The 14,220-nt window shown below is 46.3% G+C and overlaps 1 protein-coding gene across 8 annotated transcripts in view; it reads right to left on the bottom strand.

Moving 5' to 3' along the window:
* Positions 1-14,220, bottom strand: part of APBB2 (amyloid beta precursor protein binding family B member 2) — a 374,441-nt gene that overhangs the window by 73,439 nt on the left and 286,782 nt on the right. The window lies entirely within an intron of this gene.

Raw genomic sequence — 14,220 nt, 5'->3', positions numbered from 1 at the left:
GTGGGATCTTCCCGGACCGGGGCACGAACCCGCGTCCCCTGCATCGGCAGGCGGACTCCCAACCACTGCGCCACCAGGGAAGCCCAGTCACTTGTTTCTAATAACAATGAGGCAAAATGTATTCTCTAATAACCAGAAATAAAAAAAAAAAAGAGGAGAGAAGATGTACTTTCATGATAATAGGTCTCAGCGTTTGTTACTAGCACCAAATCCTGAAAGCCTGCAGAATGGATGGACTTGTGAGATACCTTAGAGCACAAATTCCATTTATTCTTTTACCATTTAGAGATATTTGATTTGAGATCACACTCCTTGTCTTCCTTTGAAAAGTTCAGGTGTTCAATTTTAAGAAATATAGAAAGTATCTTATCCATATTGTAACAAGCAAAAAATCCAAAAATTTATAAAGAAAGAAGTTCCTGGGACATACGAGGGTGATCTGGCTAGAGCATCTGCCTAGCTGTTAATCACCAGGTTTACCAGGTGGCTGGAACTGCGGTTTCTCACCGCGACCTGTGACCCAGGTCTCCTCCTGAGCTGCACATCAACTGAAGAGACCACCTTTTAAGGACAGGAGGGCAGATAAGGTGCCACACTTCTGTGGAGCCAACAGGCTGTTTCTCAAAGAGTGTCTTCTGAAGTTCCCCTAAGTGAACTTCATAATACAATGAAGAAATGCAGCCAACTGTCCCAAAGTGACCACATTCATTCTAGTTCAACCTTCTCTGTTTCAGACCCCACACCCAGACTTGGGGCCTCCTTCCTGAATTGCTAATCACACTTTCTCAGGGGAAAACAAAACACGAAAAGACCAAAGACAACCCGGTTACGCTAACAGAAGGTGGATCCTCACATCCTAAAGGGAAGGACCGAGGTACCTGCGTCACCGCCCGGAGTGGAACGTTTCCTGCTCACTGACGGTGCACACAATGCCTTTTACAAATACACCAAAAAGAGAAGGTCATCCCTACAACAGCCGCGAAAGCTGCTCAGGACCCTGTGTCCTGGGGAAAGGTTCTGGGAGATGTCCTCACATTTCACGTGCTCATGTGTTTCTGTTGGAGAGAAACTGCCCAAGGGGAAGAGGATGTCACAGGTGCAAGGGCAGCCCCTTACCGAGAACTTCATGGGGCTATGCCCAGGAACTTCCCTCCCTTGTTGGTTCCCAACATAGTCCCTCGTGAGTAAACTCACAATGCCACAACCCAGCCCTCCCCCGTCATTTTCATCTTGTCACGTACCACCTTGTAATGGAAAAACTCAGCTTTTCCGCCTTTACCAAATGTGTGGAGGTTTTCCTCCACACCAACAAGCGATTCTCAGACCCCAGTAGGGTGTCCGAGAATTCAACTCAATTCTGACACCATCTACCTGGAGAGAGCGTCAGATCCCGCAGGTTAAGGGCTCAGTTCTACAAGACTGTCCCCCCAACAACTGCCCGCCCCACCTCCTGCCTCCGCCAACTTCACATGCCAACCCCAAGTCCAGGGTGTCGCCTGTACTTCTGGCCGACCAGCTATAGATCGAGGTTCGGATGACCCCCTTCTTGAGTTCAATTAATTTGCTAGAGTGGCTCACAGAACTCAGAGAAACACTTCGTATGCCAGATCACTGGTTTATTATAAAAGGACATAACTCAGGAGTAAATAGCCAGAGGGAAGAGATGCACAGGGCAAAGTATGGGGAGAGGGCCCGGAGCTCCCATGCCCTCTCCAGGCGCCACTCTCCCCATGCTCCACGTGTTCGCTGGCCTGGTAACTCTCTGAACCCTGCCCTCTGGGTTTTGTGGAGGCTTCATTATATACGTGTGACTGATTAAGTCACTGGCCACTGGTGGCTGAACTCAACCTCCAGGCCCTCTCCCGTCCCTGGAGGTGGGCGTGGAACTGGAAGTCCCAACCCTCTAATAAAATGGTGGGCTCCACCGGCAACTAGCCCCCATCGTTAGGTGAGTCACCTCATAGGTATTTAGTCATTTAATCCTCTCCTCAACCCTGTGAGGTCGATAGGAAGTTACTGTACCCATTTCACAGAAAGGAAAGTGAGTGAAGCACAAGGCTGATAAGCGGTGGACCCAGGAGGCAAGTTAGGCAGTGCGACTTCTGTGCCCTCACTCTTAACCACTCTGCCATATGCCTGAGAGCTTGCTGGAGGGACAGCATCCGATGGGGCTGGGTCCACAAGAGAGGCACAAGAACACAGCCAGTGGTGTCAATACAGTTTGAGTGTACCTGGCCCAAGAGCAGGGACAGCCTAAATTATAATCTTAGCTCTGACTTACAGGTACTGTGATCTTGGCCGTATAGCTTACAGAGTCCCAATTTTTTTCGTATTTGCAAAAATGGGAATAATAATGATAGCTAACTCAGAGGGTTCTTACAAGGAGAAAACAACATAATACAGGCAGAAAACCTAGCACACAGAAAACACTCCATGAGCATTGCTGAGTGAAAAAGCAAATGAATACAGTGTCACATACATCTTAAAAGGAGTCATCAAAGGGGGAAAATGAAAGGAGATTTGAAATCAGCATGACCCTATGCTCCAATTATCCTCAGGAGGGTTCTGATTTATCTTTGTTGCTCTGGAAAAATTATTAAGAGCAGCTCCTTTTACTCTTAAAAGTGTCCTAATTTGTATAATAAATTATTATAATTACTCTAGCCAAAATTCCAGTGATGAATCTGGTAAAGTTGCAGGATACAAAATTAATGCACAGAAATCTCTTGCATTCCTATACACTAATGATGACAAATCTGAGAGAGAAATTAAGGAAACACTCCCATTTACCACTGCAGCAAAAAGAGTAAAATACCTAGGAATAAACCTACATAAGGAGGTAAAAGACCTGTATGCATAAAAACTGTAAGATACTGATGAAAGAAATTGAAGATGATACAAACAGATGGAAAGATACACCATGCTCTTGGATTGGAAGAATCAATACTGTGAAAATGACTATACCACCCAAAACAATCTACAGATTCAACGCAATCCCTATCAAATTACCAATGGCATTTTTTACAGAACTAGAACAAAAAATCTTAAAATTTGTATGGAGACACAAAAGACCCCCAAATAGCCAAAGCAGTCTTGAGGGAAAAAAACGGAGCTGGAGGAATCAGGCTCCCTGACTTCAGACTATACTACAAAGCTACAGTAATCAAGACTATGGTACTGGCACAAAAACAGAAATATAGATCAATGGAACAGGATAGAAAGCCCAGAGATAAACCCACGCACTTATGGTCAAAGGAGGCAAGGATATACAATGGAGAAAAGACAGTCTCTTCAATAAGCGGTGTGGGAAAACTGGACAGCTACATGTAAAAGAATGAAATTAGAACACTCCCTAACACCATACACAAAAATAAACTCAAAATGGATTAGAGACCTAAATGTAAGACTGGACACTATAAAACTCTTAGAGGAAAACATAGGCAGAACACTCTTTGACATAAATCACAGCAAGATCTTTTTTGATCCACCTCCTAGAGTAATGGAAATAAAAACAAAAACAGGGCTTCCCTGGTGGCGCAGTGGTTGAGAGTCCGTCTGCTGATGCAGGGGACACGGGTTCGTGTCCCGGTCTGGGAAGATCCCACATGCCGCGGAGCGGCTGGGCCCGTGAGCCATGGCCGCTGGGCCTACGCGTCCGGAGCCTGTGTTCCGCAACGGGAGAGGCCACAGCAGGGAGAGGTCCGTGTACCGCAAAAACAAACAAAAAAAACAAAAACAAATGGGACCTAAAGAAACTTAAAAACTTTTGCAAAGCAAAGGAAACTACAAACAAGACAAAAAGACAACCCTCAGAATGGGAGAAAAAAATTGCAAACGAATCAACGGACAAAGAATTAATCTCCAAAATATATAAACAGCTCAAGCAGCTCAATATCAAAAAAACAAACAACCCAATCCAAAAATGGGCAGAAGACCTAAATAGACATTTCTCCAAAGAAGACTTACAGATGGCCAAGAAGCACATGAAATCTGCTCAACTTCACTAATTATTAGAGAAATGCAAATCAAAACTACAATGAGGTATCACCTCACACCAGTTAGAATGGGCATCATCAGAAAATCTACAAAGAACAAATGCTGGAGAGGGTGTGGAGAAAAGGGAACCCCCTTGCACTGTTGGAGGGAATGTAAATTGATACAGCCACTATGGAAAACAGTATGGAGGTTCCTTAGAAAACTAAAAATGGAATTATCATATGACCCAGCAATCCCACTACTGGGCATATACCCAGAGAAAACCGTAATTCAAAAAGACACATGCACGCCAATGTTCATTGCAGAACTATTTACAATAGCCAGGTCATGGAAGCAACCTAAATGCCCATTGACAGACAAATGGATAAAGAAGATGTGGTACATATATACAATGGAATATTACTCAGCCATAAAAAGGAACAAAATTGGGTCATTTGTAGAGACGTGGATGGATCTAGAGACTGTCATACAGAGTGAAGTAAGTCAGAAAGAGATAAACAAATATCGTATATTAACACATATATGTAGAACCTAGAAAAATGCTACAGATGAACTGGTCTGCAGGACAGAAATTGAAACACAGATGTAGAGAACAAACGTATGGACACCAAGCGGGGAAAGCTGTGTGTGTGTGTGTGTGTGTGTGCGTGTGTGTGTGTGTGTGTGTGTGTGTGTGTGTGTGTATGATGAATTGGGAGATTGGGATTGACAAGTATACACTGATGTGTACAAAATGGATAACTAATAAGAACTTGCTCTATAAAAATAAATAAATAAAATTCAAAAAAAATTCCAGTGAATTCAGCCTCTGGCATGGAAACCAAGGCTTGGATGGGATACTGAGATATGCCCAGGTGGAAATGGGGTTCAAGATCAACAGCAGCTGCTGTCAGTACAGCATCCTGGTGATCCTGGTGGGGGTGAACCCTAATACACCAGCATTACTGTGGGATGGTCCTATGCCCTAAAACTAGAAGCCAGGAGCACATTTCCCCACCTTCTCTAATAGCCTACTCGAGAGTCCTACAGCCTGTGAAGACTCAAAGAATTTATTAACAATAAGGAAGGTGAAAAAGAATACTGGCTGCATGAAAAGAAACGAAATTGAGTTATTTGTAATGAGGTGGATGGACCTCGAGTCTGTCATACAGAGTGAAGTAAGTCAGAAAGAGAAAGACAAATGCCGTATGCTAACACATATATATGGACTCTTAAAAAAAAAAAAGTTATGAAGAACCTTGGGGCAGGACAGGAATAAAGACGTAGACGTAGAGAATGGACTTGAGGACACAGGGAGAGGGAAGGGTAAGCTGGGACGAAGTGAGAGAATGGCATGGACTTATATACACTACCAAATGTAAAACAGATAGCTAGTGGGCAGCAGCCGCATAGCACAGGGAGATCAGCTCGGTGCTTTGTGACCACCTAGAGGGGTGGGATAGGGAGGGTGGGAGGGAGATGCTAGAGGGAGGGGATATGGGGATATATGTGTACATATAGCTGATTCATTTTGTTATAGAGCAGAAACTAACACACCATTGTAAAGCAACTATACTCCAATAAAGATGTTTTAAAAAAATTAAAAAATAGAATGTGAAAAAAAAAAGAATACTGGCTGCTTTTTTGTCCTTGAGTCCAAGAATACATGGATTTCAAAAAACAAGAGCCCTCACAGTATGATTACTTTTCCGTATATAATTTAGTATCTGATCTGAGAAGCTTCACCGCTGGTCCCTACGGACAAAGAAAGGGGAAACGGGTTTATGGAAGGGAAACTCCACTAAGCAGCGAGCTCCGTTTCCTTTCAAAGAACCAAGCGGCAAAGAGCAACCTGCGCTATTTGGTGCTGCCCTCGTGTGGCTAGGAAGGTTTATAACCAACACCACTTTTCCTTAAACTCGGGAATTAGAATCAGCTCTGTGAATAAACACTCATTTCAGAGAAGAGGAGGAGCTCAAAATATTCAATCAAAATATGTAATCAAATGTTTAATCAATCTGACTTTTCAAATACTTTTTTTAAAGTTACCTGTTGGTCATTTTATTTATTTTTTAACATCTTTATTGGAGTATCATTGCTTTACAATGTTGTGTTAGTTTCTGCTGTATAACAAAGTGAATCAGCTATATGTATACATATATCCCCATATCTCCTCCCTCTTGCGTCTCCCTCCCACCTTCCCTATCCCACTTTTTTCAAATTTTGCAAAAAATATCAACATTTGAGTTTTGGACCCAAAATGAGTAATGGATGGTTCAGGGTATGGACTGTGTCATCAGATGGATCTAGATTCAAGTCATGACTTTGCTCTCTACCAGCTGGTGACTTTGGGGAAGTCACTTAGGTCTCAAAGGCTTCATTTTTTCATCTGTAAAATGGGAATAATAATAGTACCTATACTTTATAGTATTGTTGTTGGACTAAGTGAGATAATGCAGGTAAAATATTTAGCATAGTGCCTGGCATGTAATAAGAACTCAACAAACCTTTATTATGCTATTGATAAATTTTAACTTTTTCTCTACGTGTGGATTTTAAAGATTTCTCTAGTTTAACAGATCTCAGCCAAAGCTAAAACACCCAGAGGGCTTTGTTAAAACACAGAAGACTGGACACCATCCCCATCGTTTCTGATTCAGCAGTCCCCAAACCTGCATTTCTAACAGCCTCCCGGCTGACACTGAAGTTGCAGGTCTGAGGACCACACTTTGAGAACCACTGCTGTCCAGAGACGGCCCCTTCCTTACTCAAAGTCATGCTGTTCCTACGACTGGAAAGGCGAATCTGGCAAGTTAGTTAACCTCTCTGTGCCTCAGTTTCCTCATCTGTAAAAGGTGGGTACTAAAAATCCCTGTCTCACAACGACCTATCTATGCTGTGAGGATGAACAGGGCAGGGTTTGCCGCTGTGCCTGTTGCTGCTGTTAGTTACTACGAGCATTTAGGGAACCAGGGTCATGGCTGAACTGGGAGGGACCCAGCTCTTGGCTTGGGGCTTCCTTCTCTCCCACCGGGTTTCTCTCCCCCGCCCTGGAACCAACTGTCATATCCTGGTTGGAAGCACACATCCTGTTTCAACTTCTGTTTCTTTGAGTCCTCTATTAATAGAGACTGACGCCTGGGGAGAACCTCTTCCTAAGACATGTGTCGAGGGGTAGAACTCAGTGCCAAGCCTTGGTTTCCAGGGCCAGACAGTCCCGGGTCTGCATTCCCATCAGTGGGAGGTCAGCCTCCACGAACCTAAGTTTACTCAGTTGCAAAATGACAATAACCGTAAGCTCAGAGCACTTCCGGGAGAGCCAAAAAGCAAACGAGGAAGGTCAGGGCTGGGGCACTGCAGGCCCTCAGCAAATGTTCCCTCTCTTCTCTCTCTGGCTGCAGGAGACCCTCTCATGGCCGCCTGTGTTCTCCCACGGGCCTTCCACTTCTCCTTGTCCGAGCTTCGACGAGGACAAGCAAGATGAGAGCCTGCTGGCAGAAAACTGGGGGCCTCGTTCCTGGACCACGAGGTGGGGCAGGGGATGGAGGAGGGGAGAGACGAGGGAACTGGAGCTGCTGGAGCTACAGTCGGACACAAACCTTGCCTTCTCCCAGGCGAGCCAGCCTCCGTGCACGGCACCAAAGAAGATGCTGCTCAGATGAGCACAGTCTGTGAAGTAGCGCATTTGAAGCCCAGAACACAGTCAGTGCTCTACGTAACTACGGAGGGATGATGACGAAAAAGTAAACGATACCGGAATTGACAGCGACACTAAATTATAGGTATGAAAAAACTGAGAAAATTTAAGAGAAGAGCTACAATTTGGTCTAGTGCTACAAATGTAATCCTAATGAACACTCACTTATAGGAGTGTTTAAGCCTAATTACCCTGCAGCACAATAACCACTGTGCCTTCAAGTCTACAAACGTTTACTGAGTGCCTATTAGTTCCTGGAGACATAGAGAAATGAGTGCGACGCGGGGTAGACAGAGTGGGAATCCACGACACGGCAACGAGAAATAAGGGGACGCAGAGGCCCACGTGTGTGTTGGTTGCTCATGGAGGGAGGAGTCTTTTTTTTTTTTTTTTTGCGGTACGCGAGCCTCTCACTGTTGTGGCCTCTCCCGTTGGCGGAACACAGGCTCCGGACGCGCAGGCTCAGTGGCCATGGCTCACGGGCCCAGCCGCTCTACGGCATGTGGGATCTTCTGAGTAGTACACTCTGCTCTGAGTAGTACTGCAAAAAACCGGAAGGGCGTATTTGTTTGGCTGTGACACCAGAGGTCACACAGCTCTGTGGACATGAACCACAAAGAGTAAGGTACAGTGGTATGGGGGGAGGGGCTGTGAGCACCGTGGTTTAGGGCCCAGGTTTTCAAGTCACTGCCTTGGGATCCAATCCCAGGCTGGCCACTATGAGCAGTGTGATCTGAGCCAAGTTACTTAATCTTGGTGAGCCTCAGTTTCCTCATCTGTTGCAGTGAGGATAGCGGTATGGACCTCCTGGGGGTACTGGCATGATTAACGGGAAGGCTTATGCTAAGAACAGGGCCTGGTCCGTCGGGAATGCTCACGGAAAGGTGGCTACTGTTTTCACAAGGTCTCTGATCCCTGTCAAAAGTGTCAGGATTGAGGAACACCACCAACAGTCCAGCAGTCAATCCTGTTTCGTTTTTCCAACTAATGATCTAACCTCACTACGGCTATACCTTGGGTGCCTGGGGGTGGGGAGAGGCCCAGGGCCTGGGGAGGAGCAGGGGGTGGAACCCTCAGGTCCACCTAAGAGTCCCCAGACCTTGGAGAGCCACGGATGGGGCTTCAGCAAGTTCTAAACCTCCTGCAAATATATCCAAAAGTATGTGTGTGTTTGCATACTGCACAGCCTCTGGGGGAGCAGAACCTCGGAAATGGCAGGCACTGCCATTAAAAAGAAAGGTGAGGGAAGTCCAACAGCCAGTTTTGAAAACCAGTGACTGTTTTTGATGCAATGTAAGCCCCCTCGATATTACCCTTGATGGCTCCAGCAAAAGTCTGCTACAGAGATGGCTGACGTCAGGAATTAAGAGAAGGGTGTACTCCTCCCCTGGGGAGACGCTTGGTGGAGGAAAAGTAGTGGTGGAGGCCTCAGAGTGGAGAACAGGGAGTCAACACAAGAGAAACATAAGCCCAGGGAACGGGCAGAACTGTGCTGGGGAACCCATGGACATCGCAGGACACGAGACTGGGATTCAAGCCCATTTCACCTGGATTCTAAGAGCATGTCGATCCTGCTGCTGCCTGAGCTACGCAGAGCTGCTCTGCAGAGACTCTATATCTGTGCTCTTGGGGTCAGGTGGAAAAAAAATAAAGATGTTCTCACTGCCTGTGACTATGAGGAAGGACCTGTTGAATAATCATACATCCCACGTAGAAACTGTGAGAGAATCCTGTTTTATTTCATCCTGGTGGCCACAATAACATACCCATTTAGGGTACGTTCATCATATTTGACAGCCTACGTCCTGGGATCTCTCCCTAAGGATTCAGAACAGCCCTCTGCCCTTTCCCTTCCCAGTTACTGCATCAGAGACAGCACGAACCTGACTTCTGCCCACAGGCCGATCGCTGGACCATCCAGATTTTTTTTTTTTTGGCAGTACGCGGGCCTCTCACTGTTGTGGCCTCTCCCACTGCGGATCACAGGCTCCGGATGCGCAGGCTCAGAGGCCATGGCTCACGGGCCCAGCCGCTCCGCGGCATGCAGGATCTTCCCGGACAGGGGCATGAACCCGCGTCCCCTGCGTCGGCAGGCGGACTCTCAACCACTGCACCACCAGGGAAGCCCGACCGTCCAGATTTTGCCAAGAAATAAGGCAGCCAGTAAACGAAGGGCTGTGACCTCAAATGACTTTTAGAGTCTGTTCTAAAAATCCATAGGCTTTTCAAGGTTCAAAATATCTTCCCTGGACATGGCTTCCGTAATAGGGAGGTCTTTAGCAAATCAGAGTTTGTGGTCAGGATACATAGAAATGTAGATCATTGTCATTACGGACACAGTTTGAAATAAAATTAGGCTTCATCTGCTACTGCTTTTCTTTGAAGCACAGAAATGCTTTCTAAATCCAGCATCTCAATGGGCTCGGCCAGAGAGGTGCCTGGGGACTCTGGAGTGGAGCATGACCCAGTTCTCCATCTGGCTGAAGCAAAGAATCAGCCTGATTAATTATTCAGCACGGCAATGACCTCGGCAGCCAGGGAAGACCCAGAGAGCATTTCTACACTGACCCCAATGAGCACTTCCGCTGTTCCTTCTGCTTCTCCCCGGGCTGTCTGCAACATGGTGAGCATTCGGGCAGAAAACAAGACACCTGGCCCTTTGGGGCTCTGGGCCCGCAAGTGCCATTTCCTTAACTCTCCCTCTTGCCTATTTTTCAGAATAAGATCACCCTACTGGAAAGATACATCCTATGCTAACATCCTATGCTGACAGCTTCTGCTACAAAGAGGACAGTCATCATAATAACGACCACGCCTGTGGTACTTACAGCGTGCCAAGCACTAAGGACTGATCCATAATTGAAATATCGTCTACAATGCTCACCTCCCTGCCTGCCTGCTCGCCTGGTTCCTGGTGGTCAGTTCATGGAGGGGGGTTCACAGCGGGGGTCAGCGCTGTCTCTAGTAAATCACGGGCTCCATTCCTAGTAAACATTCTGGAAACCTACAAGGTCAGAGGGCAGGAATGCCAACCAGATTCCCTATATTCAGGAAATGCTCAGAGCATGCGCAATGACAGGGACTCAAAGCTAAATTATCTAATGGAAGGAGGGGAAGGTGCACCACCGTTTAGAAGCAGTGCCCGCAGTCACCTCTCATGCACAACGTGGAGCCATGCAGGTTTCTGAGATTTAAGGATTCGGTGACTTTAAATCCTTAAATGAAAATGTAAGGATTCTTTCAAAGCCCTGTGCCTTGATTTCTCCCTCTTTGTGCCATTCCCCAAGTCAGCTCCTGCCTGCGACGACTATTCCGCAACTGCTCCTTCTGCTTTATAAAAACGCTTGCTGACTCACCACTCTACCACATCAAGAAAAGCAATCATTCTGAGATTTACCGGAAACGAGGTTTGAACCACTGATGTGCCGAAGGGCACGCGCAAGGGCAGTCACACTGGGAGGACCGAGATCTGATTCTGCATGACTTTAAATATTTAACAGTCTCTGGGGTGTCTCTGCTTCCTCACGCCTCCTCACTGCACGGTCTCTTTGGTGGATGAGCTAGTCCAACTGGGCAGAGCTGTAGCCTGGGTTCCTCCTCTCCCCTCAGGTTGAGGGGGGTGGGATTCCCACTGGGGAGTGGGATGGTGCCAGTGCACTGGGTTTTGACTTTTAACTTCAAACACACGTTTGAGCAGCACTGAAATCATGACACCAACAGGTCTTGCTTTTAATTTAAGACATAAGACACGCATTTTTGCACAGCAGTGAAATCATGATATCCATATGCCCTAAGCATATTTCTAAGTGTTTATTATTGTCTTAAACACAATATTCTCACTGCAGCACTATTTCCAATAGCCAGGACACGGAAACAACCTAAGTGTCCATCGACAGATGAATGGATAAAGAAGATGTGGCACGTATATACAATGGAATATTACTCAGCCATAAAGAGAAATGAAACTGAGTTATCTGTTGTGAGGTGGATGGACCTGGAGTCTGTCATACAGAGTGAAGTCAGTCGGAAAGAGAAAAACAAATACCATAGGCTAACACATATATATGGAATCTAAAAAAAAAAAAAGGTTCTCATGAACTTAGAGGCAGGACAGGAATAAAGACGCAGACGTAGAGAACGGACTTGAGGACAGGGTGGGGAGGGGGAAGGGTAAGCTGGGACGAAGTGAGAGAGTGGCATGGACATGTATACACTACCAAATGTAAAATAGATAGCTAGTGGGAAGCAGCCACAAAGCACAGGGAGATCAGCTTGGTGCTTTGTGACCACCTAGAAGGGTGGGATAGGGAGGCTGGGAGAGAGGGAGACGCAAGAGGGAAGAGATAAGGGAACATATGTATATGTATAACTGATTCACTTTGTTATAAAGCAGAAACTAACACGCCATTGTAAAGCAATTATACTCCAATAAAGATGTTAAAAAAAAATTCTCAGTAGTGCTCAGGTGAGGGGATTTCAGAATGAGAAGGAGGAGGGAGGGAATTTGCATTTATTTTGTTCCTATGATAGAGGCTCTTCATTGATTACCTAATTCAATTTAGTTTAATTCTCACAATGAAGTGAATGAGGTATTCTACCCATTTTTGAGAAGAGGAAACTGACTCCTAAAGGAATCCTGGCAAGTTTAAGGCTTCATAAAACATTTTGGAAAATCTGACTTTGCGGCACTGTGGTCGTCACACTTGATGCTAACTAACACTTGTGAATGTGGTGGTGAGGAGGGGGTTGAAGTGGGCGAGAAAGAGGTGGCGGACAACAGTGTCACACGCAGCATTTATTACGAGTGTCTGTGCAGACATTACACAACGAGTGGGAAAAATCCACTTCTCCTTTACTACTCACCCAGAACGCTTCACTTCTGACCCTTCTCGTCACCAAATGTGAGGGGGGTTTTCCCCACTCCAAGCAAGTCTCTGCAACACCAGCTGGGTGTGCTACAATTTAACTCAATCCTGACACCATCTACGTGGATAGAGAGTCAGATCCCATAGGTTAAGGGCTCAGACCCACAAGGCTGCTTGCCCCACACACCTGCTCAGACACCAACTGCAAGTCCAGGTTGTCACCTGTGCTTCTGACCGACCAATCGGCTACAAATTGGAGGCTCCTGTGACCCCCTCCTCAGGTTTGATTAATTTGCTGGAGTGGCTCACAGAACTCAGGGGAAGTTTACTTATTAGCCCACCAGTTTATTATAAAAGGGTACAACTCAGGAACATCCAGATGGAAGAGGACAAGGTGTGTGAGAAGGGCGTGCAGCCTCCAGGCTTTCTCCAATCATGCCACTCTCCCAGCACCTTCACGTGTTCCCCAACTCAGAAGCTCTCTGAGGCCTGTACTTTAGGGGGTCTTCATAGAGGCTTCACATGATGAAGGTATGATTGATCATTAACTCCATTTCCATCCCCTCTCTGGAGAATGGGGGTAGGACTGAAAATTCCAAGCTTCTAATCATGGCTTGGTATTTCTGGTGACCAGCCCCAATCCAGGAGCCTACCTAGAGTCACCTCATTAGAACAAGACACTGCTATCGTCCAGGAAATTCCAAAGGATTTAGGAGCTCTGGGTCAGGAACCAGGGGCAGATACATATGTGTGTGTGTGTGTGTGTGTGTGTGTGTGTGTGTGTGTGCGCCACTTTCTTTTACCTATTTAATCAACTCATGGCAACATATGAGATAGATGTTATTACTATTCCTATTTTACAGATGAGGAAACTGAGGCACAGAGTGGTTGTTATGGACTGAATTGTGTCCTCTCAGAATTCATATATTGAAGCTCTAACCCCCAATGTGGCTATATTTGGACATACGGCCGTTAAAAAGGTAATTAAGATTAAATGAGGTCATAAAATGGGCTTAATCCAGGACTAGTAGGACTAGTGTCCTTATAAAAAGAAGAGGAGATGCCAGGAATGTGAGCACACATAGTAAAGATTACATGAGGACACAGTGAGAAGGTGACCGTCTGCAAGCCAAGGAGAGAAGCTTTGGGAGAAACCAAACCTGCCAGCACCTTGATGTTGGACTTCTAGCCTCCCAAACTGTGAGGAAATCAATTTCTGTTGCTGTAAGCTACCCAACCTGCGTGGTATTTTGTTACGGGAGCCCGAGTAGATTAATACAGTGGTGTATACAAACCTAAGGTAACCAGCTAGCATATGGTAGAGCTGGCATTCAAACCCAAGTTCATGTACTGACAAATCCCTGTCAACACACCACGCTGCCTCCTAGGAGCCATAACATGGCTGGTTTTCCTAAAGGGGGGGTGGAGGGCAGGCATACCTCACTCTACACCCAGGGACCTCAGAGAGGACCTATAACCCCTCCCTCAACCTGACACACCGTGCACATGTGCACATGCCCTCCCCCAGAATCTTAAGCTCTCAACAGCTAGACCAGGCTGAGACCAGAGGTCAGGAGTCCTGGTCCCACTCTAAAGAGGCCCCGGAGAGGGGCTTCCCTGGTGGTGCAGTGGTTGAGAGTCCGCCTGCCAATGCAGGGGACACGGGTTCGTGCCCCGGTCCGG

This window comes from Grampus griseus (assembly GCF_964374135.1).
Source record: "Grampus griseus genome assembly, chromosome: 4".
NCBI lineage: Eukaryota > Metazoa > Chordata > Mammalia > Artiodactyla > Delphinidae > Grampus > Grampus griseus.
Note: the sequence above shows the minus strand (reverse complement) of the source record. Positions and strands in the feature narration are given on the sequence as shown.